The sequence below is a fragment of the Chiloscyllium plagiosum genome, unplaced genomic scaffold (genome assembly GCF_037043375.1).
Source record: "Chiloscyllium plagiosum isolate Xiang-an unplaced genomic scaffold, Cpla_swu_hap1 HiC_scaffold_17, whole genome shotgun sequence".
Lineage (NCBI taxonomy): Eukaryota > Metazoa > Chordata > Chondrichthyes > Orectolobiformes > Hemiscylliidae > Chiloscyllium > Chiloscyllium plagiosum.
Genome location: NW_028270155.1, coordinates 65,923,136 through 65,946,571, shown reverse-complemented (window position 1 = coordinate 65,946,571; position 23,436 = coordinate 65,923,136). Strand labels below are relative to the sequence as shown.

Genomic DNA, 23,436 nt, shown 5'->3' with positions numbered 1-23,436 from the left:
TCTATGACCTTTTCTAGTGTTTTAAGAATTGAGTTACTTGTGTGCATTGTTCTGTGAAATTGTGAACGATTAGCCTTCATGTTTTTTATATTATTCTTTCTTTTTTGATGACCATCTGTCTTGTTAAATAGCAATAGCTGTGGTTCAAGAGACCCACAACAGTGGCATCTGTTGCAATAGGCTGAGAAGATGCAGGAATTACTAGCTACTATTTTCTCCTGACCTTCTTCTCAGCTACTTGAGCTTTCAGTTTCTCTTTGCCTTTCTCATTCTGACAGTAAGCCTTTAGAAGTCCAGCTGTTGGCAACTGTCTCCCAGTTGCTTGTTTTGATGTCCATCATCTTCATATTTCATTTATGTATATTTTAGTGACCGAGATATGAATGAAACTACCAGCAGGTAAAAACTTAATAGCTAATCATCTTAAAGATATAGATTTGTCATCCATTCAATGAAACTGGCCAATCTAAAACAGAGCCTTTGGTTTCAAATGAATACTTGTTATGTTATTCAGATGTATATAAAGTTTGTGAGAAGATTTGTAGCTCGGGTGCTCGTTGCTGTGGTTCTGTTCGCCGAGCTGGAAGTTTTTGTTGCAAACGTTTCGTCCCCTGTCTAGGTGACATCCTCAGTGCTTGGGAGCCTCCTATGAAGCGCTTCTGTGGTGTTTCCTCTGGCATTTATAGTGGCCTGTCCCTGCCGCTTCCGGTTGTCAGTTTCAGCTGTCCACTGTAGTGGCCGGTATATTGGGTCCAGGTCGATGTGTTTGTTGATGGCCATCAACAAACACATCGACCTGGACCCAATATACCGGCCACTACAGCGGACAGCTGAAACTGACAACCAGAAGCGGCAGGGACAGGCCACTATAAATGCCGGAGGAAACACCACAGAAGCGCTTCACAGGAGGCTCCCAAGCACTGAGGATGTCACCTAGACAGGGGACAAAACGTTTGCAACAAAAACTTCCAGCTCAGCAAACAGAATCACAGCAGATGTATATAAAGGCATCTAATTAACCATCAGGTGCCAAATAACTAACTCCAGCTGGTGTCATCTTGCACTACCTCTGGATGTTTAAAATCGTAAGAGATACAAACGAACAAAAGTGGAGTAATTTATACAGCTATATATAAAATGTAGCTTTTATGTCCAGTCTTTTTTTGGGGGGGAGATAGATGAGGCCCTTATTTTAACATCTCATCTGAAAAGTGGCACTTGTGACAATGAAAACTCTTTGCGTACAGCATTGAATATATGTACTATTTATTATATATGTTATATAAAATGTGCATATCTAAATTATGCATTGAAACATCTATAATGGGGTTTAAAGAACTATAAGAGATGAGAATGCTACCATTGAATAAAGGTTGATATGCAAGATCTAATCACATTCATGCATTTAGGAAAACATAATTATTTCAGGAACACATATTGGCAATATTGCATATGTGCAGCAGAATATGTAAATTAATTCAATATGTGCACATCAAAACACACACATTAATTAAAATACATTTCACGGAATCACAGAATTGTGATGGCCCTGAAGGAGGCCATTCAGTCCATTGTATCTGTACCATCTCATCGAACAAGCATCATTACCTAGTCTGATCTCCCATTTTCTCCCAACCTTCCACACTATTTCTGTTCAGATATTCACTTATTTCCCCTGAAATGCCTCAATTGAATCTGCCTCCACCACATGTTCAGGCAGTGCTTTCCATACCCTAAATCCTCACTGTGTAAAAATGTTGCTTCTCACATCACCCTTAATTCTTTTGCACATCACTTTAAATCCCTGCCATCTTGTTGTTGTTTCTTTTAAGAGGAATTTATTAATTATTGTTTAATTTATAAAGATATTAAATTAACTGAAGTATATATTAATTATTAATAAATATATTTACTTCATGCAGGCATAGTCCTAAACACACCTAGTCATTCCAAAAAATAGTAATCTGCTGTATAGACTGTCATTTATAGATTCATCCTACATTCTAAGAACAAGCAAATACATACAAACTCAAGAAAGTGCATCTCACAACACAAACTTTATTACCACAGAAGGCAATAGGTAGATGCTACAAAAACCTCCAGAAGTCAATAAAGTTCGAGTGTATCGAGCAATTGTTGACACCACAAGCCTTTCCAATATTTGACCGGGACTCTGAGTCAGCAGCACATAAGAGCACTAGAGAAATGTCATCATCAATTTCTCTACCACATCTAGATTAATTGATTTCTGCCACCCACCTACCACCCACCTACCCCCCGCCAGCCTCCCCCCCCCACCATGGAATTCAACGTGTGCTGGAGTCCTTCCTGACTATTTAGACAAAACTCATCAATATCAATTTCAACAGACTGAACACTATCTGTGTGGTCAAAAACTGTACCCCTACTAGTTCCTTTTCTGTCAAGTCTCAAATGCCCAATCCTCAAGGTGGATAACCACAAAGAAACATCAAAGACATTCTGAATCTCTCCTTGAAACATAGTGACTTTGACCTTGCGGACCTGAAGGAACTTGTTACCAATCTTTCAGAAGGGTACCAACTTGTCCATCAAGGTGCATCACTCTTTGATTTTTCTAAGGATTTTTCGATGGATGCCCAATGGGAATCAACCCAATTCACCAACATTTTTTAAAATTCTCAGGTCTGAACAAGAATTTAGACCCACAGAGTATCATGAGACTATTCAAAAACTTAAAGAAGTTTTCTTTTAAATAAAACTATAAATTAGTACAGAGTTGTCCTGTAGAATTACAGGAAGCAAAAAGTGGGGATAAATAAGTGTTATTCTGGCTGGCAATCAGTGACTAGTTGTGTGCCTCAGGCATCGGTGTTGGGACTGCAATTATTTACAAATTATATAGATGATTTGGAGTTGGGGACCACGCGTATGGTGTCAAACTTTGCCAATGACACTAAGATGAGTGGCAGAGCAAAGTGTGCAGAGGACTGTGAAACTTTGCAGAGGAACATAGATACATTGAGGAGTAGGCAAAGGTCTGGCAGATGGAATACAATGTTCATAAATGTGAAGTCATACATTTAGGAGTAACAGCAAAATAGATTATTACTTGAATGGTAAAACGTTGCAGCATGCTGATTTGCAGAGGATCCTGGGTGACCTTGTACATGAATCGCAGAAGGTTGGTCTGCAGATACAACAAGTAATTAGGAAGGCAACTGGAATTTTGTCCTTCATTGCTAAAGGGGTTGAGTTTAAAAGCAGAGAGGTAAAGTTACAGCTGTACAAGATGCTGGTGAGGCCACACCTGGAGTACTGTGTGCAGATTTGGTCTCCTTACTTAAGAAAGGATGTACTGGCACTGGATGGGGTGCAGAGGAGGTTCACTAGGTTGATTCTGGAGTTGACGGGGTTGGCTTATGAGGAGATGCTGAGCGAATTTGGATTATATTCACTGGAATTCAGAAGAATGGGGGGATCTTATAGAAACTTACAAAATTATGAAGGGAATTGATAAAATACAAATAAATAGGATGTTTCCATTGATGGGTGAGACTAGGACAAGAGGGCATGTCCTCAAGGTTAGAGGAAGCAGGTTTAGAACTGAACTGAGAAGGAACTTTTTCACCCAGAGGGCTGTAAATCATTTGAATTCCTTGCCCAGGGAAGTAATTGATGCTACTTCAGTAATGGCTTTTAAACCTTTTTGAAAAATAAAGGAATAAGGTTAAAATGCGTGTAAGTGGAGCTGAGTCCATGAAAAGATTGGCCATGATCTTATTGAGTGGCGGAGCAGGCTTGAAGGGCCGAACGGCCTACTTCTGCTCCTAGTTCTTATGTTCTTCTGTTCTCTATGATCAAATGTATAAGCATCAGATATAAATTATATCAGTTTTAATATACAAAGTATATGTCTGTAATTAAAAATATTTACTGTCTTCTTTCTACATTGGTCTAATTTTTAATTATGTAGCCTGAAATAATGAGCATACTTATCTCATCCGAAAGACTCCACAGCTTTCAATGGAGTGATCAGTTCCACTAAAAAGTCTGTGTCCTCTTTCTTGTTTTGAACAACTATCATTCAGTTGGAATACAGCTACTTAACATTATTTCTTGAGACTTGAAAAGCTTGGAGAAGTTAAAAGACCCTCCTTCTCCAGGTATTAATATATTTGTTGTCCTTTGATTGGCCAACACTTTAATTTAGCTTCACTGGTCTTGCCTTCATATGTAATTAATCTTCATATTGGAACAATGAACTGATTAATGTGTTTCTTTAATCTTATTTCAGATACACCTCATTGTGTAATTTATATAAACTTACTTTCTAAGTTTTATTCTAACTTGATTTTGATCCATTCTTTGTCGTCATTTTGTGTCCACGTTCTTAGGTTAAAGTATGTTTGAAGGCTTTGCATTATTTTTGAACATAAAACACTTTTATGAAGAGACATCTAACATAAACATGTGAGTTTAAAGTCAGTCCTTATAATTTAACTAATAATTATTGTTAATCTTTCATATGCATTACTGAAATTTAAAGCTGAGTGAATTAATTTCTTTTCTTTAAATGACATTCTGATGGTACTGGTATATCTCCATGAGATTACATGTAATTTGCTGAATTTAACAGCAGTTTTTATTCTTCAAAATTGCTAGCTTATGTATTTCTTTAAAAGACAACTTTTAAAGGAGCTTTAGCAAAGCCTTTTAAAACAGTTGATTCATCTACACTTTTCAATTAAAATAAGTTGATGTACACCATCTTAAAATTATCTATTGCCGGTTTACCTAATCCTATGTCAGGGTAACAAAATAATCAGGAATTCACATGTTACTTCAAAGATAGCTTACTTAAGCTTTCATGGATAAAGCAGTCAAAAAGTGGTATATTTTTAAAATCCAAAACATCTTAAATCCCAACTCCCTTAGGATGAGACAGAGTGCCAACAGAGGAAAGAAAAGGAAAAGAATCCTGTACTCCAGATTCTGTTACCTGAAGGGAAGCCCTGCTCTTTTGCTCTCAGATCTGTAGGTTATGAATTGTCCTGTTACTTTCACAGAAAGACCAATGGTGGAAATTCGTGACCTAATGTAAACATCATTCTCAAATTGAAGGATAACTGGCATGATATCTGAGGGTATATTATTCACTGTTAGTGAACTGACCAAGAGATAACTGGTCAGTTTGGGAGAAGGTTCTCTGCCAGCTCTCTCCAATGAACAATGATGTGAGACATCCACAGACTTTTGATGTGAAATGGAAACAAAATTATCGATGGTATCGATGGAACACTGGTTTTTATAGATATTTTCTGTCCAACCAATTCTGATATGTTGTTGTACACCTTTGGAGCAGGTAGGACCTGAACCTGAGCCACCTGGCACAGAGGTAGGGCCACTATCACCACACTTACAAGCACCCTCTTTAAAGTCTACCGCACCTGGTATTCTCATGCATTCCCCCCTCCAAATCCCAACCAGGCCTGAGTCTGTTAGCTTTCAAGGTTAGACAAGATTGGGCATTTTCAGACTGGTTTGGCCATAGTCCAACTCTGGTTTTAAACCTCATAAATCATAATTGTTTCATTAAGTGGTCAGAACTGCCATACTGGCTGATATCTTCAGTGATCAGCTTTTACTACTGCTGGTCTCTGCAAAATAAAGGAGGCTACAAACCCCAAAACAAAATATATACTTTCTAACAGAAGCAAACTATTGCAGATGCTGGAAATCTGAAATTAAAAATGGAAAATATAATATTCAGCAGCTCAGGCAAAATCTATGGAGGGCTAATGTTTCAAGCCAAAGATCTTTCATCAGAACTGGGAAAAATTAGAAATATATTAGGTTTTAAGCAGGTGAAATATGGGAAGATTGAAAAAGAAAAAAAGGAAGGTTTCTGATAGGATAACTCCAAACTTCTACTTTGTTTCACTACCTCTCTGCCTGGCCTGATGATTGGATCCAGCATTATGTGTTTTTCTTATGTGCACCTGCCTTGTGCAGGGAAGAACGTGTATTGCTGCTCCCTAAGATACACCATTTTTACCATGTCTAAGTTGAAGGGCTATTACAGCTCCACTTCTCTGGTAGGCCTTGGGTGAAAACATGATACCGCACATCTAGCTGATGCTGAAAAAAACATTTTTGTTAAGTTGTGAAATGAAACACAGTTTGAACACAGCATCAACTGTTGATCAACAGGCTCAATCAGCAGGCTCTCTGATGTCAGCATTTCCCAAGACGTATGCTGCTCCTGGAAATTTACTAGATTTGATTATTGAAAGAGCTATAAAACCTTTAATCTGTAGATCAAACATTGAGATACTACACAATTGTGCGTTAGTCCATAATATGTGGCCACTAGTTGGATATCATGCTGAGCCAGTTCTATTTGCAGCAGCAAAAACAGTCTCAGTAATGATAGCTGAATTAAGTAGGCCTGCAGGACATTTATTAAGCTCTGTCCATGAACTGGTAATGTTTCCATTCCCTTCTGTGGAAAATTTCTCCAACAACATGTTAGTGAAAGGCTGTGATGAGAGAGCATAAACAAGAGTCCTTTACCATAATTTCCCAGATTCAGCTTTGACTCGAGTCAAAGACTACCCTCTGCTCAACACGGCCACACTAAACTACTGCCAGCACAAACTGTGATAACACATCATATGAAATGAACTTGTGAAAGAAGGTCAGGCATTTAAGGCAAATACTGTGCAGGTTAAATATTGCACATTTGTAGTTAGGATGCAAAGGTATCAAGCATGAATGAAATAGATATATGACTTCCAATTTTACCTCTACTAATCCATTGTCTTAATTCAACCCAATCAAAGAATTACTTGTTATTTGCAACAAAGACAGTTCTAATATCAGGGCGTAGCATTTCACATGTCTACAGACAAAATACAATATGATGTATCACATGTTTTCCAGGCATTAAGATCAAAATCTGACTATGCTATTAGAATATTACACCATCATCATCCACAATAACACACAAACAGTGTATCACCAGTCGGCAGTGGCAACATTGTGATTGTATTACTGGACTAATTTTCCAGAGACCTGAACTGATGATTCGGAGAAATTAATTCAAATCCCACTGTGGCAGTTGGGGAATTTAAATTCGGTTAATTAAATAAATCTGTAATAAAAAGCTAGTCAGGTAATGTTGATAATTGTGATCAGGAAACCATAAGGTTGTTGCAAAAGCCCATCTGTTTCTGCTGAAGAAGGAGGTCTGCTGCACTCACCCAGCCTGGTCTTTATATGACTCCAATGATATGGTTGAATCTTAACTGCCCTCTGAAACGATCTAGTAAGCCACTCAATTTTATTAAAAAGCTATGAAAATGTATAATAAGAAAAAGATCCGTAGACTATCCAGCACTAACCAAACAAAGCACATTAAGCCCAGTTAATCCTGCAAATCCCTCATTAACATTTAAGGATCTAGGCCAATATTAGACAAGCTGACCCACAAAATCGTCAAGCAACAGTCTGACAGATTGATAATAACTGTAGCATACTTATCAGTCAACATCCCAGAATCCTCCATCACCACCTGAAGTGGCAGCACAATGGCAGACTGTTTGGAGGACATGGCCCTTGGAATTCTCAATGTTGATTCTATATCTCATGAAGTCTAAAGCATTTTGTCAAACAGGGGCAAGGAAACCTCCTATTGATTACCATCTAGCTTTCCTTCCCCAGCCACTGTGTCCATAATCCTTCACAGTGAAACCACTCAGTTTAAGTTGAAAGTAGGAATGTACTTTGGTTGATGAATTTCAATGTCCATCAACACCAGTTTTTCAATAACAAAATTGCTGATTAATTGGCTTAATACAGAAGGTTGGACCCATGTCAAGTGACTGGCAAAGCAAAATTAAGTGAACAATCTCACCAAGCTATCATTCATAGCAATTCAGTCATTTGTGATACATTCATTACAAAACAAATAAATTGATACCACACGTTGCAGTAATTCATTATGATATGGCAGCCCTTGTAGAAATATGCTTACAGGATAGCAAAGAGTAGACCCTGAATATTGAGGGCACATTACATTCAAGAATAATTGAAAGCTATGTTAATCAAAGATAGCATTTGTGAAATGGTTAGTGATGACCTTGGTTCAGCAGATCAGGATTAGAATCAGGTTGGAAGGAAATGAGGAAGAGTAGGGAAAAGAAGTCACTAGTGGGAGTGATCTACAAGGTACTAACAATAACCACAATGTGGGATAAAGTATACAAGAAATATTGAGAGTTTATGAAAAACAGATGAGATCAACAGTAATGGATGACTTTGATTCATATATAAATTAGAAAAATCATAGTGATAGTAGTCGCTTGAATAAGGAGGTTGCAGAATGTTTTTGGAGTAATTGCTTAGAGGAGAATGTTATGGAACTGACTAGAAAACCAAATGTATTAGTCTTGATCTTGTGTTTTTTTTTAATTAGCCTGTTTTTCTAATCAACCTGTTCACAGATGATTTTACACACCCCTAGAACAGGTGAGACTTGAACCCAGGCCTCCTGTTTCAGGGGTAGGGACACTACAACTGCACCACAAGAATGTTTCTTGGTATTGTGGAGTGGCAGAATTAATTAGTAACTAGCTAAGTTAATTAATTTGTTTACTAGATCTCCCCAAAAGTGGAAAACTGGGACATGGTAGGTGGTAGATCAACAAGACTGCATGCAAGAGAATAAAATTGCTGTCAAGAAAAAGGTTACTTCCTGATTAACTGCCTAGTTAAAGTCCACTTAATATGGATGATGTGCATGTGCCATGCATAGGAACTTTCATGTTGCTGCTCTATTATGCAGCTTTGGAAGACTTTCTTTCTTCTTTAATCACACCGTGATTATTTTACACGGACTGCGGTGTTTGAAGAAGGTGGTGCACTATAACATCTTTAAAAGCAGTTAAAAATTGACAATAAATTATGTTGCCAGTGATTTCCAAATCCAATAAATAAATCAAATTATGTGAAACAGCAACCTATCAGAATTTAATTATCTCTACTTTTAAAAAGAATCAAAAAAATGTAATCAAAGAAAACACCTTAAAACTTAAATCATAAATGAGGTCAGGAGAACTGTCTGTTAGTCTGCAGATGATATGAAAATTTGCAGAGGTGTTAGGACTTCAGTGAGAGAAGTAGGACACAAACAGGTCTAGATTAAGTGGTGGAATGGGTCCCAAATGAATAACAATCATTTACTGCAGTTAAATGTATGGAAGAGTAGATCTAATGCCAATCATGTGGCTCTGCAGCGATACGAACCTAAATCTTTCCACATTTATAACTGGAGCTGTGAGTCTGTAGCAATAACAAACAAATGACATTATATTGTTTGACAAATCAAAAATCTACACATTGTTCATATAGAAGAGGATTGGCCTCTTTTAGAATAATGGCATGGTTTACTTTAGTCCATTCCTGATCTGAGGGCCTGGAAAAGGTTCAGAGGAGACCAATAATATAATAACTTTTTAAAAAGGTCCTCAGTTGTAACAATGAATTTTCTACTCTTAAAAGAAAATGTTAGACCCCATTTTAACATCTCATCCAAAATTCAGCATTTCAGACAGTGCAGCAGTCCATCATCATTGCATGTACATTGCACCTTAATTATGTGCTCAAATCTCTGGACTGCGGTGGCAATTCATCATTTTTTTGGCCACAGAGGTAAAATTGTTCCCACTGAGCCGAAACTAACAGAAGTGTGCACTCTAGTGCTCCTGAGTGTATGGCCCTCCTTGATTCAGAAATTCTCTGTATTTCTGATATTAAACAAAGTAATTGAGATAAATCTCTCCCTGGAAATGTAATCTATATCACTCCGTAGTGTGCTCTGTGAATCAATGAACACTTCTCATCTATCATGGCTTATTGATATCTTATGCTTTGCTGGCACAATATCTACTACAGTGAACTTCACTCTTTTGCTGAAACAAACCAAATAGATATTTGAGCAGGCATCCAGTATTACCATGGTAACCCTGTAAAGGAAATAGCTGTGTGGAATTGAGTGCTTGCTAGCTGCCAGTGGGATACTCAGTGCTGCTCATTTGCTAGATGTGTGTGGGTTCAAGGACCAAAAGGCATTAGCTTTGAGGGCACTTCTTTTCATTTTTAAGTATTTCTTTAGGGATCAATTGGTAGGAGGTAAACAGATAGCAGTGTGTGATAGCAAGCTTTTTAATAAGCAGATACACAAGGCTGGTGTGCAGCCTCATTCACAGATGGGTTCAAACTCAGCACTCAGTCTAGGTTCATTGACATTCTGCAAACATGTCAGATGTAAACCAGAATTTATACTCAATGTTACAATTGACTCAAATTTAAAGACTGGGATTTTAGGCCATGGAGATAATCAACCTGTTCAAAGATGTTATTAAACACATCTGCAGCAAGTGGGACTTGAGCGTAGGGCTCTTGTGGTACCGGCAAGAAAGCTTAATTATGTAATCCAGAGTCTATATGGCAGTTAACACAGTTCCTCACTCACACAATCACTGTCAAATATTCAACTACATGCATCCACACACATTTATTAAAATACCTTGCTCATTCGCAAAACCATTTGCACATGCACTCAGTCTCATATCCTCACTCATCCTGACTCTCCTATATAGTTACAGAAGTATGTTTTCACCATGCCAATCTCATAAATGCTCATACATGCACAAGCACCACTGCCATCTAAAATTCTCATGTGCACTCAGACTCAGTAAATATGCTACTATGTTCACTTCTCACTCAAGTGCATTCACACTCAGTGCTCCATACTTTTGTTCACTCTCACTTTCAAAAAGGTTCTCTTTATTCAGTTTCACTTAGTCACATAGGCCACACAAAATACACACAATTCCTCGTACATTTTCATTTTGATACACTTAAAAACATGTTCATGAAAATGGTCATATACACATTTCCATTTTAACACTTACATAGAAACACGCCCTCACTAACAACTTCATATTTCCATTCTGCATTCACATAAACATGTTTATACAGATGCTTATGTAGACATTTCACTCACTATGTCCACTACAGATAAACATGTATAGTTATTTGCACACAGGGATACACAAACCAACCTTCAAACATCAATACACACTTATATACACATTGCATGCACATGGACTTACACGTGCAAACATTCTGAACTGACACATTAATTCAAACAAACTAAATGCAGATTTACTGACACACATAATTGCATCCCTGCACATGCCATGGATTGAGGCAGACAGTCACGAAAACATATTCACATGCACATGCATAACACTCAAATTATACTTTTTGTAAATAACATTACCATTGTATGGAGACCAGATCTGATGCCTGCTCAAGTTTATAACTGCTCATGGAATAGATTGATAGCTATCTGAATAGCTACCGGATGTGATCTGGTATTCACATTTATACTAAATAAAATTTCAGAAATGAGTTTGCAGCAATGAACACAGAATGATCAAGTTTAACATAATTTGGGACTCAATTATGCCAATCATTCAAAGTCAATTTTGTAACTAAATTCAAAGGGATAAGGGAAGAATTGAAACAGATAGATTGGAAGATGATGTTTGTTGACATGTAAATAGAAGACAAATTGATCTAATTTCCTTCTACACAAAAAGAGATAAACAAGATTAACAGTAGAAAAAGAAAAAATATCAAGGAAAATTGTTCATTAGTACAAGTCTGGACCAAAGAAGTTGATGAATTGTTTTCTTTCAATTTCTTTCTATTCTTTTTTAATATTTGCCAATGAAACATGGCTGTTTGTATACCAATACTGTCTTTCATTCACAGGTTGAGAATTTGCTCCTTTCGGAATCTTTGAAGGTAATGTTTTTCATTGTTACTTTCCTTTTAAAAAGCAAACTTGTAGAGAAAGGTGAGTGAAAGCCAGATCCCTGTACGAGATATTTTCTGATACCTTCACACTGGAGCGAGATACAAAGATTGTTGATGCTTTCTCTGCATACTATATGTTTCTGGCTGCACATAATCCATGGTCACCTGGTCAAGATCCAATAAAAAACATTGTTGTCAATAAATTGTCCAATTGCTTTATGCTGTCTACCTTTGCTCTCACAGTTCCAAGGGAAAGCAACATTGTATTTAAATCCTAAGTTCTGGCAAACATGATTTTTAAAATTGCAGCCATCTCTTGCTACAGTCTCCTTGTGGTCTTTACAAATTATTCAAAACCAAATTCAACAGATGAATCTTGACAGACCTAGACAAATGCAGAGGCAAAGCACCATAACTATAATTTCTCAATAATACTATTTGCAATAGTAAGAGGATAGTCTTAGAAAAGGTAAGAACATTAAAAGATGCAACTGTCCTTGAAACTGAGATATGCATGTTAAGAATGTTCTGAATAAAAGCTTCATCTATGTATTCACAAGGGAAAGAACAAAGAACATGCAATCCGACAAAAGAGTTCCACAGCATGATTTAAAATTTCATTATAAACAATACAGATGTTGAAAGTGGAAGGTAAATCAATCCCATGAGTCTGATGGTATTTGTCCCAGAGTGGTGAGAAAAACTAGTCAGGAACTGGCAATCATTATGAAAAGGTTGTTAGACTCTGGGGAGCTATCAATTGGTCACAGAAGAAAAGAATTCAGTTGTCCATATTTAAAAGGAAGCCAGAACAGACCCAGGCAACAACAGACCCATTATTCTTACTGCTAAGCAATTGGTTATCAGGAATTATTGATCTTTTGTACAACAATCTAGCACTTGTGTTGCTCTGAGCTCCACATAAAACTTAAGGGCCATCGTTGATTGGCACATACCGCCCAACCTCATCAACTAATTGGCGTGTATATACCCGGATCTCCAATTGGCCTTGCTAGCCTCAGAGCCAGCTTCTCATTGTGTGCTCCTCGGTGTGTGACCCAATGAGCCAACAATTGTTTCTGACAGATCAATTTGTTGTGACTTTGCCATTGGCCTCAGTAGACAGGTGCAACAGTACAGCACTGAGGTCACACCTTAATTTGGACATGGATAAATTTCCAGGCCTGGTTGATGCTCAGGTTTTATCAATTAATAACAGTCTACACGAGAGTTCAGTGGTTGAAGCCACATTGTTTTCAGACAGGAACAGGATTCAGGTGGCTGCACAGTATTGTTGAGGACCTGAGCTGTGTGTCTTAGAATTAAGGCTTCTTCTGTGTAGCAACATTGCCTGAACTACTTCAGTGTAAAAACACCATTAGAATATTTCTCAGTGCTTGCACTTACAACAAGCTGATGTGCCACTAGCGTTCCATATTTGAATGCAGGTGCTGGCAACATCTGTATGGTTCCTTTTGGAAAAATAAACATGAGGACAAATTGCATGCCATTGTTCTCTGTGAAATTGGAACTGAACTCCGTGATCATGTATAGTGACGAGTCTCCAGTCGGACTGACTGACAACCCAGCCAATGCATCTGATGTATCCTTACCAGTATTCATGTGTATGCCAACCCATCAGTGTTGTTTTCCAAAATCTCATTCTGTGGCAAGCTGGTAAATTAATAATTTTTCATCATCATTTAGTTGTAATTGATTCATGTTTGATGATACCTTTTCTTTTTTCTTTTGAAAAGTTGCTGCTTGAGGTTCCCTTCAGGTGTAATATTAAAGGGTTCCTCACCAGAGTCATAGAAGTTACATTCACATCATGTTAGGCTATATGTCCTGTTTTTAAAAATTACATGGTGTAATTAAAATTTCAACATATCCATAAATCATTTGGGGTCCTCATCCATTGTCATGGTATTCTGACAGTCATCTTCTCCATGTTGTTTTTCATGCATTCTTATCTCCATTCTGTATTGGTCATTTCCCCTCTATAACTTGCACCTTGCCCTGCAAGAGAGAAAGCAGAGTGTCTGCTTTTGTTGCACTAGGTCTAAAAGATATGTTTACCCTAGGTGACTGGTTGCATGTATGTGGAGGTGGGGAGAGATAGATGTGAAGCTTGCAGAATTTCGTTTTGTTTAAGAGTGAGAATCAGCATGTAGGGTGTGAGTCCTGAATGTCAGAGAATACTATTGAGTGGTGGAGAAATTGTGCATTGAGCAACATAAATGGTTGGTGGTGTGGTGGTTAGGAAATGTTATTCAAAGATCCATTTACTAACCTTGACTGCCATTTAAGCCAGTAGACATCTTATTGCACTTCTGTTGGATCCTAGGATCCAGTTCTGGGAGTTGACTTTCGTAGCCACTTACTCCCATTTCCTTGAGAGAGTGGTTCTTATGAGTCTCTTGACTTCCTGTGGGACCATTATATCTCTCCTCAACAATAGTACCTGAAGTGCATAATCCAACATTCTGAATCCCTACATCTACCTTGATGAAAACGTTACATGGAATTCCATTATAGCATTTTTTAGTGCAGCTCTGCTTTAAAAAGCATTGTGCCTTTAAGAAAGAACAGCTTGCTTGTATTTCATGGTCTGCAGCTCTTGTGTATGTAGCAATGTTGAGAAAGAAAAAGCAGCAGTTAGTGGCCAAATCATTCAGCAGTGATGTTTCAATGAATTTGGTGCCTCACCTACTTTGATATGAACAATTGCAGGTGAACAAAGAAAATTTACAGCCCAGGAACAGGCCCTTTGGCCTTCCAAGCCTGAGCCGATCCAAATCCACTGTCTAAACCTGTTGGTCAATTCCTAAACTACTGTATCCCTCTGCTCCCCACCTACTCATACATCTGTCCAGATGCATCTTAAATGAATCTACCGTGCCCGCCTCTACCACCTCTGCTGGCAAAGTGTTCCAAACGCCTACCACCCTCTGTGTGAAGTACTTGCCGTGTGTATCCCCCTTGAAGTTTCCACCTCTCACCTTGAAAGCGTGACCTCTCATTATTGAATCCTTCACCCTGGGAAAAGGCTTTTCTCTATCCACCCTCTCTATACCCTTCATGATTTTGTAAACCTCAATCAGGTCCCCCCTCAATCTCCTTTTTTTCTAATGAAAATAAACCCAACCTACTCAACCTCTCTTCATAGCTAGCACCTTCCATACCAGGCAACATCCTCGTAAACCTTCCATGCACCTTCTCCAAAGCATCCACATCCTTTTGGTAATGTAATGATTCTGATATTATTCTGCCCTCTTTAGGCACAGCCTTGTGCAGACATTAGAAAATAAATCATGTAATGCTACTTCAATATGTAAATACCCAAATATGCCATGGGTTGAGGAGTTGAGAAGTGTCTATGACAATAATTTGCCCCAAAGGGTGGTCCTCAGGGTTAAAACATCTTACAGCCTTTTGGTCTTTAGACAAGCATCCCCACTTTCTGAAGACAGCAGAGTTTGAACTTGGGTAATCTACTGAGGCTTCCATTTTCATCCTGCCTCTCACTATCTCAGGATATCCCAAAGCCCTTTACAGCTAATGAAGTGTTTTTGAATCGTAGTCACAGTTGAAATTTAAAAATTCAGTGGCCAGTTTGTGCACAGCAAATTCCCAGCAATAGTGACAACTAGACAACTTATTTCAATGATACTGCACATTGCATATTGGCCAGGCCAACAGAAATAGCTCTCATGTTCTTCTTTGAAGTAGTGCCATGAGACATTTTAAGTTCCCCTGTGAGGACTCAGGTTCTCAGTTTAACATTGAAACTATAGTCAGCACTTCTGATGATGCAGTGCTCCCCCAGTATTAATTTGGAGAGCTAGAGTGGATACCTTTGGTCATGTCTCGAGAGTGGGACCACGAGACCGACACATTCTGATACTGAGATAAGAGTGCAACCACTGAGTCATAATGGACACAGTTTTGTGTAAATTAGTGTTGATGATAAAGTGACTTGCATATGCACTAATCCCTCCAGGTTAGTAGTGTAGATACTTTACACACCACTACCTTGATTATTGCAATATACTAAAACCACCCCGACTGTACTTTCTAATGTCTGCACCAGGCTGTGCCTAAAGAGGGCAGAGTAATATCAGAATTTTGCTGACACTACTATGTGCAGATCAGGACTGAAAATCCTGGCATTTTAATTCTTGTTTTTAAGCTCAAAGTGACAGATGCTGCTAGTAAGAAAATGATGATCAAATGGCTTATAAAATAAAAATATTTTCTTGCTTCCTAATTTTGTTGTTAAACATAAACCATCTCATACACTTAATAAATTAGACAATACCACTGATTTGGAGGGAACCACGGAGGAAAAGCTATTATTCTCTTTGATATTTCCTTTCATATGGGCCTTTCTCATGTTACTGACACAGAATGCGTTCTCCCCCAATCTATCCCATACCAACTTGAATATAGAGATAAATCGTACACTTTTAAACCAGCTGCCTGCTCCATCTTTCTTCATGTCTCCATTGGTTTTGTTCATTCCTTCATCCATTGATTCTCACCAGTGTTCCCTCAGAGATATTCTGTCATTTGTGAATGTGAAGGGGTGGCTTTTGCATCGTGGGGCCAAATTCTATTTGCGATCCTGTGGCCAAGTTGTCAAAAGTATACAACCTTCACCATTTTCAAACAGCAAATCAATACAGGTGCAAATGAGAAGTTTTGGTTTACAGAATAAATTGAACTTTTCTCTCCAAATCCCTCTCATTAGTTGACATTTTCAGTGTTTATTCAAAAAGATATTGCAAAACCTACATTTTCTACAGTGCTTCCATTGAATTCTCCTTTTGAAGTTCCTATTCCCTTGATGAATCTGGGTGTCTCTCCCCCTATTTGCTGTCCGAGTGGTCAGCCTAGGCATTCCCAGTGCAATCCCTCCAGTATTCTGATTAGACTTGAGAGTAAGTTGTCTATCAATTTGAGTGAAATAGGAGTTGATGGGAAGGGTGAGGGCAGGAACAAATTAAAAAATACTATACATGAATGCACAAAGCATTAGAAATAAGATGAAATTGGCAGATACGATATTGTGGGGATAACTGAGACGTGGCTACAAGTGGACAGGGCCTGGGAAATGAATATTCAAGGCTACACATGCTATCGTAAGGACAGACTGATGGACAGAGGGGGTGGGGTGGCCTTGTTGGTAAGGGATGATATTCAGTCCCTTGCGCGGGGGGGCCTAGAATCAGGGGATGTAGAGTCAGTGTGGATAGAGCTGAGGAATACTAAGGGTAAAAAGACCCTCTTGGGAGTTATCTACAGGCCCCCGAACAGTAGTCTGGATGTCGGATGTAAGTTAAATCAGGAGCTGAAATTGGCCTGGCGCAAAGATGTTACTACAGTTGTTATGGGGGATTTCAACATGCACGTAGACTGGGAGAATCAGGATGGTATTGGACCTCAAGAAAGAGACTTTGTGGACTGCCTCAGAGATGGATTCTTAGAACAACTGGTGCTGGAGCTGACCAGGGAGAAGGCAATTCTGGATCTGGTATTGTGCAATGAACCAGAATTGGTCAGGGACCTCGAAGTGAAGGAGCCATTGGGAAGTAGTGACCATAATACAATAAGCTTCAATCTGCAATTTGAGAGGGAGAGGGTACAATCGGAAGTGACAATATTTCTGTTGAATAAAGGGAACTATGGAGCTATGAGGGAGGAGCTGGCCAAAGTTCAATGGTGCAATACCTTAGCAGGGATGACAGTGGAGGAACAATGGTGGATATTTCTGTGTATAATGCAGAAGATGCAGGATCAGTTCATTCCAAAAAGGAAGAAAGATCCTAGGAGGAGGCACGGGTGGCCGTGGCTGACGAGGGAAGTTAAGAAACATATAAAGTTAAAAGAGAAAAAGTATAACATAGCAAAGATAAGTGGGAAAACAGAGGACTGGGAAGTTTTTAAAGAACAACAGAGGATTACTAAGAAGGAAATATGCAGAGAAAAAATGAGGTACGAAGGTAAACTGGCCAATAATATAAAGGAGGATAGTCAAAGTTTTTTTAGGTATGTGAAAGGCAAAAAAATGGTTAAGACTAAAATTGGGCCCTTGAAGACAGAAACAGAAGAATATATTATGGGGAACAAAGAAATGGCAGAAGAATTGAATTGGTACTTCAGATCTGTGTTCACTGGGGAAGACACAAGCAATCTCCCTGAGGTAACAGTGGCTGAAGGACCTGAACTGAAGGGAATTTATATTTGCCAGGAATTGGTGTTGGAGAGACTGCTAGGTCTGAAGGTTGATAAGTCCCCTGGACCTGATGGTCTACATCCCAGGGTACTGAAGGACGTGACTCGAGAAATCGTGGATGCGTTGGTGATTTTTTTTCAGAGTTCGATAGATTCGGGATCAGTTCCTGCAGATTGGAGGGTGGCTAATGTTATACCACTTTTTAAGAAAGGTGGGAGAGAGAAAGCAGGAAATTATAGACCAGTTAGTCTGACCTCAGTGGTGGGAAAGATGCTGGAGTCTATTATAAAGGATGAAATTACGACACATCTGATAGTAGTAACAGGATAGGTCAGAGTCAGCATGGATTTATGAAGGGGAAATCATGCTTGACTAATCATCTGGAATTTTTTGAGGATGTAACTCTGAAGATGAACGAGGGAGATCCAGTAGATGCAGTGTACCTGGACTTTCAGAAAGCTTTTGATAAAGTCCCACATAGGAGGTTAGTGAGCAAAATTAGGGTGTGTGGTATTGGGGGCAAAGTACTAACTTGGATTGAAAGTTGTTTGGCTAATAGGAAACAAAGAGTAGTGATAAACGGCTCAATTTCAGAATGGCAGGCAGTGACCAGTGGGGTACCGCAGGGATTCGTGCTGGGACCACAGCTTTTTACAATATATATCAATGATATAGAAGATGGTATTAGTAATAACATTAGCAAATTTGCTGATGATACTAAGCTGGGTGGCAGGGTGAAATGTGATGAGGATGTTAGGAGATTACAGGGTGACCTGAACAAGTTAGGTGAGTGGTCAGATGCATGGCAGTTGCAGTTTAATGTGGATAAATGTATGGTTATCCACTTTGGTGGCAAGAACAGAAAGGCAGATTACTACCTAAATGGAATCAATTTAGGTAAAGGGGCAGTACAGAGAGATCTGGGTGTTCTTGTACACCAGTCAATGAAGGTAAGCATGCAGGTACAGCAGGTAGTGAAGAAGGCTAATAGCATGCTGGCCTTCATAACAAGAGGGATTGAGTATAGAATCAAAGAGGTTCTTCTGCAGCTGTACAGGGCCCTGGTGAGACCACACCTGGAGTACTGTGTGCAGTTCTGGTCTCCAAATTTGAGGAAAGACATTCTGGCTATTGAGGGAGTGCAGTGTAGGTTCACGAGGTCAATTCCTGGAATGGCGGGATTACCTTACGCTGAAAGACTGGAGCGACTGGGCTTGTATACCTTTGAGTTTACACGACTGAGTGGGGATCTGATTGAAACATATAAGATTATTAAAGGATTGGACACTCTGGAGGCAGGAAACATGTTTCCGCTGATGGGTGAGTGCCGAAGCAGAGGGCACAGCTTAAAAATACGGGGCAGACCATTTAGGACAGAGATGAGGAGAAACGTCTTCACCCAGAGGGTGGTGGCTGTGTGGAATGCTCTGCCTCAGAGGGCAGTGGAGACCCAGTCTCCAGATTCATTTAAGAAAGAGTTGGAGAGAGCTCTCAAGGATAGTGGAATCAAGGGTTATGGAGATAAGGCAGGAACAGGATACTGATTAAGGATGATCAGCCATGATCATATTGAATGGTGATGCAGGCTCGAAGGGCAGAATGGCCTACTCCTGCACCTATTGTCTATTGTCTATAATAGTGGTATGGGTTGAAGGATTATGGGCAGTGTGCAGGGAAGTGAAGTTCAGGCTGAAATGAGATCCACCTTGATTGCACTGAATGGCAGAGCAGGCTCAAGGAGCTGAATTGCTTAATCCTGTTCCTACGTCTTATGTTCTTCTGAGAGAAAACTCATTCTTTAAAGACTGCGGTCACTGATTATTATTAATGCTTAAAAATGTTAATGAACATCACTTGCTGGTACTGAATATTATTCTTACTGAGAATTACTCGTGCTGTAATCAATGACCACAAGGTCAGAGGAGAGAAAGTTTAGCTAATAATTACTTAAGTGTTCAATTCCATTCGCAAGCCCTCAGTTACTGAAACTGCCTACATTCAACAAGAACCGGGCATCTTTCGGGCTTCAGCTGATAAGTAGCAAGTAGCATTAATGCCTCACAATTGACAGACAGTGACCATCTCCAAACAATATGGGGCATGGGAACCCAGATTGTAGCTTCAGGGTGCAGGGCCTGGAGTGTAGGGAGGTTAGGAACATGGCATCAATTTCAAAGGAGGGTGCCTGTAAACAGGAAAGTGGCTTGAAGTGTGTATACTTCAATGCAAGAAGGATACGAAATAAGGTAGGTGAACTTGCAGCGTGGGTTGGCACCTGGGACTTCGATGTTGTGGCTATTACGGAGACATGGCTAGAACAGGGACAGGATTGGCTGTTGCAGGTTCCAGGATTTAAATGTTTTAGTAGGGTCAGAGGTGGGGGTAAAAGAGGGGGAGGTGTGGCATTGCTTGTCAAAGATAGTATTACAGTGGTGGAAAGGACGATGGATGAGGACTTGGCATCTGAGGTAGTTTGGGCTGAGGTTAGGAATAGGAAAGGTGAGGTCACCCTGTTAGGAGTCTTTTACAGGCTTCCTAATAGTCCTAGAATCATTGAAGAAAGGATAGGGAAGGTGATTCAGGAGAAGAGTGAAAGTAATAGGGTGGTTGTTATGGGGGACTTTAACTTTCCTGATATTGATTGGGAAAGCTATAGCTCAAGTTCATTAGATGGGTCAGTGTTTGTTCAATGTGTGCAGGAGAGTTTCCTGACACAATATGTAGACAGGCCAACAATAGGTGAGGCCATACTGGATTTGGTTCTGGGTAACGAACCAGGCCAGGTGTTAGAATTAGAGGTAGGTGAGCACTTTGGGAATAGTGACCATAATTCGGTGATTTTTACTCTCGTGATGGAGAGGGATAAGTGTGTACTACAGGGCAAGAGTTATAGCTGGGGTCAGGGAAATTATGATGCGGTGAGGCATGACTTAGGATGTGTGGCTTGGAAAAGTAGACTCCAAGGCAAGAGTGTAAATGATATGTGGAGCTTGTTCAAGGAGCAACTATTGAGTGTCCTTGTTAATTATGTACCTGTCAGGCAGGGAGGAAAGGTTCGTGCGAGGGAGCCGTGGTTTAATAAGGAATTGGAATCCCTTGTTAAATGGAAGAGGGCGGCCTATCTCAAGATGAGACGTGAAGGTTCAATTGGGGCGATTGAGAGTTATAGGGTAGCCAGGAAGGACCTGAAGAGAGAGCTAAGAGCAGCAAGGAGGGGACATGAAAGGTCCTTAGTCGGTAGGATTAGGGAAAACCCTAAGGCTTTCTATAGGTATGTTAGGAATAAAAGAATGACTAGGGTAGGAATAGGTTCAGTCAAGGATAGTAGTGGGAAGTTGCGTGTGGAGGCGGAAGAGATTGGGGAGACACTGAATGAATACTTTTCTTCAGTATTTACTCAGGAACAGGGCATTGTCGTCGATGTGAATACTGAGTCACAAATAAGTAGAATGGATGGCTTTGAGGTATGTAGAGAAGAGGTGTTGGAAATCCTGGAAAAGGTGAAAATAGATAAGTCCCCTGGGCCTGATGGCATTTATCCTAGGATTCTCTGGGAAGCAAGGGAGGAGATTGCAGAGCCATTGGCCTTGATTTTTATGTCCTCTTTGTCTACAGGAGTAGTGCCAGAAGACTGGAGGATAGCAAATGTGGTTCCCTTGTTCAAAAAGGGGAGTAGGGATAACCCTAGTAACTATAGGCCGGTGAGTCTCACTTCTGTTGTGGGCAAAGTCTTAGAGAGAATTGTAAGGGATAGGATTTATGCACATCTGGATAGGAATAATGTGATCAAGGATAGTCAGCATGGTTTTGTGAAGGGCAGGTCGTGCCTCACAAACCTTATTGAATTCTTTGAAAAGGTGACGAAGGAGGTTGATGAGGGGAAAGCGGTAGATGTGGTATATATGGATTTTAGTAAGGCGTTTGATAAGGTTCCCCATGGTAGACTGCTGCAAAAAATACGGAGGTATGGCATTGAGGGTGAGTTGGAGGTTTGGATTAGGAATTGGCTGGATGGAAGAAGACAGAGGGTAGTAGTTGATGGTAAAGGTTCATCTTGGAGTGCAGTTACTAGCGGTGTTCCGCAAGGATCTGTTTTGGGACCATTGCTGTTTGTCATTTTTATAAATGACCTGGAAGAGGGGTTAGAAGGTTGGGTGATCAAGTTTGCGGATGATACGAAAGTCGGAGGAGTTGTTGACAGTGAGGAAGGATGTGGCAGGTTACAGCAGGATATAGAGAAGCTGCAGAGCTGGGCAGAAAGGTGGCAAATGGAATTCAATGTAGCTAAGTGTGAGGTGATTCACTTTGGGAAGAATAACAAAAAGATGGGGTACTGGGCTAATGGTCGGATACTTGGTAGTGTGGATGAGCAGAGGGACCTTGGTGTCCATGTACACAGATCTCTGAAAGTTGCCACCCAGGTAAATAGTGCGGTGAGGAAGGCATATGGCGTACTGGCTTTTATTGGGAGAGGAATTGAGTTCCGGAGTCCTGAGGTCATGATGCAGTTGTATAAGACTCTGGTGCGGCCGCATCTGGAATATTGTGTGCAGTTTTGGTCGCCATACTATAGGAAGGATGTGGAGGCACTGGAACGGGTGCAGAGGAGGTTTACCAGGATGTTGCCTGGTATGGAAGGAAGATCGTATGAGGAAAGACTGAGACACTTGGGGCTGTTTTCATTAGAGAAAAGAAGGTTTGGGGTGACTTGATTGAGGTGTACAAGATGATTAGGGGGTTAGATAGGGTTGACAGTGTGAACCTTTTCCCGCATATGGAGTCGGGTATTACAAGGGGGCATAGCTTTAAATTAAGGGGGGGTAGATATAGGACTGAAGTTAGGGGTAGGTTCTTCACTCAGCGAGTCGTAAGTTCATGGAATGCCCTGCCAGTAGCAGTGGTGGACTCTCCCTCTTTATGGGCATTTAAGCGGGCATTGGATAGGTATATGGAGGATAGTGGGTTAGTATAGGTTAGGTGGGCTTGGATCGGCGCAACATCGAGGGCCAAAGGGCCTGTACTGCGCTGTATTCTTCTATGTTCTATGTTCTATGTAATATCTAAATATTGTCCCATGTTATTTAAAGTCATTGTCATTGCCAAATTTCCCCAACATCAACATTCTTGGAGTCAGTATTAACCAAAAATGTGGGAGCAAACACACAAGACACAAAGGATTAAATAAAGAGTTTTATTTAAGAAAGAAACAAGGAAGGAATTAAACTAGTTGAGAATGAGGAGTCCTCTGGCTTGTTGGTCCATCCTAAGTCAAAGTCTGTTTTGCAGTGTGTCACTCACCTCCTGACTCACCAATATCTTTTCACCAT

At 39.9% G+C, this 23,436-nt stretch overlaps 1 protein-coding gene across 7 annotated transcripts in view; it reads left to right on the top strand.

Annotated features, from left to right (window-relative positions):
* Positions 1 to 23,436, top strand: part of smpd3 (sphingomyelin phosphodiesterase 3) — a 295,904-nt gene that overhangs the window by 139,596 nt on the left and 132,872 nt on the right. The window contains exons 2-3 of one of the 7 annotated variants that reach the window (XM_087996023.1): positions 4,377 to 4,452; positions 11,827 to 11,859. The exons of 5 other annotated variants lie outside the window; for them this stretch is intronic. The gene's annotated coding sequence lies outside the window, so the exon portion shown is untranslated. The remainder of the gene's footprint in view (positions 1 to 4,376; positions 4,453 to 11,826; positions 11,860 to 23,436) is intronic. One more of the 7 variants, XM_043707232.2, reaches the window with a different exon arrangement.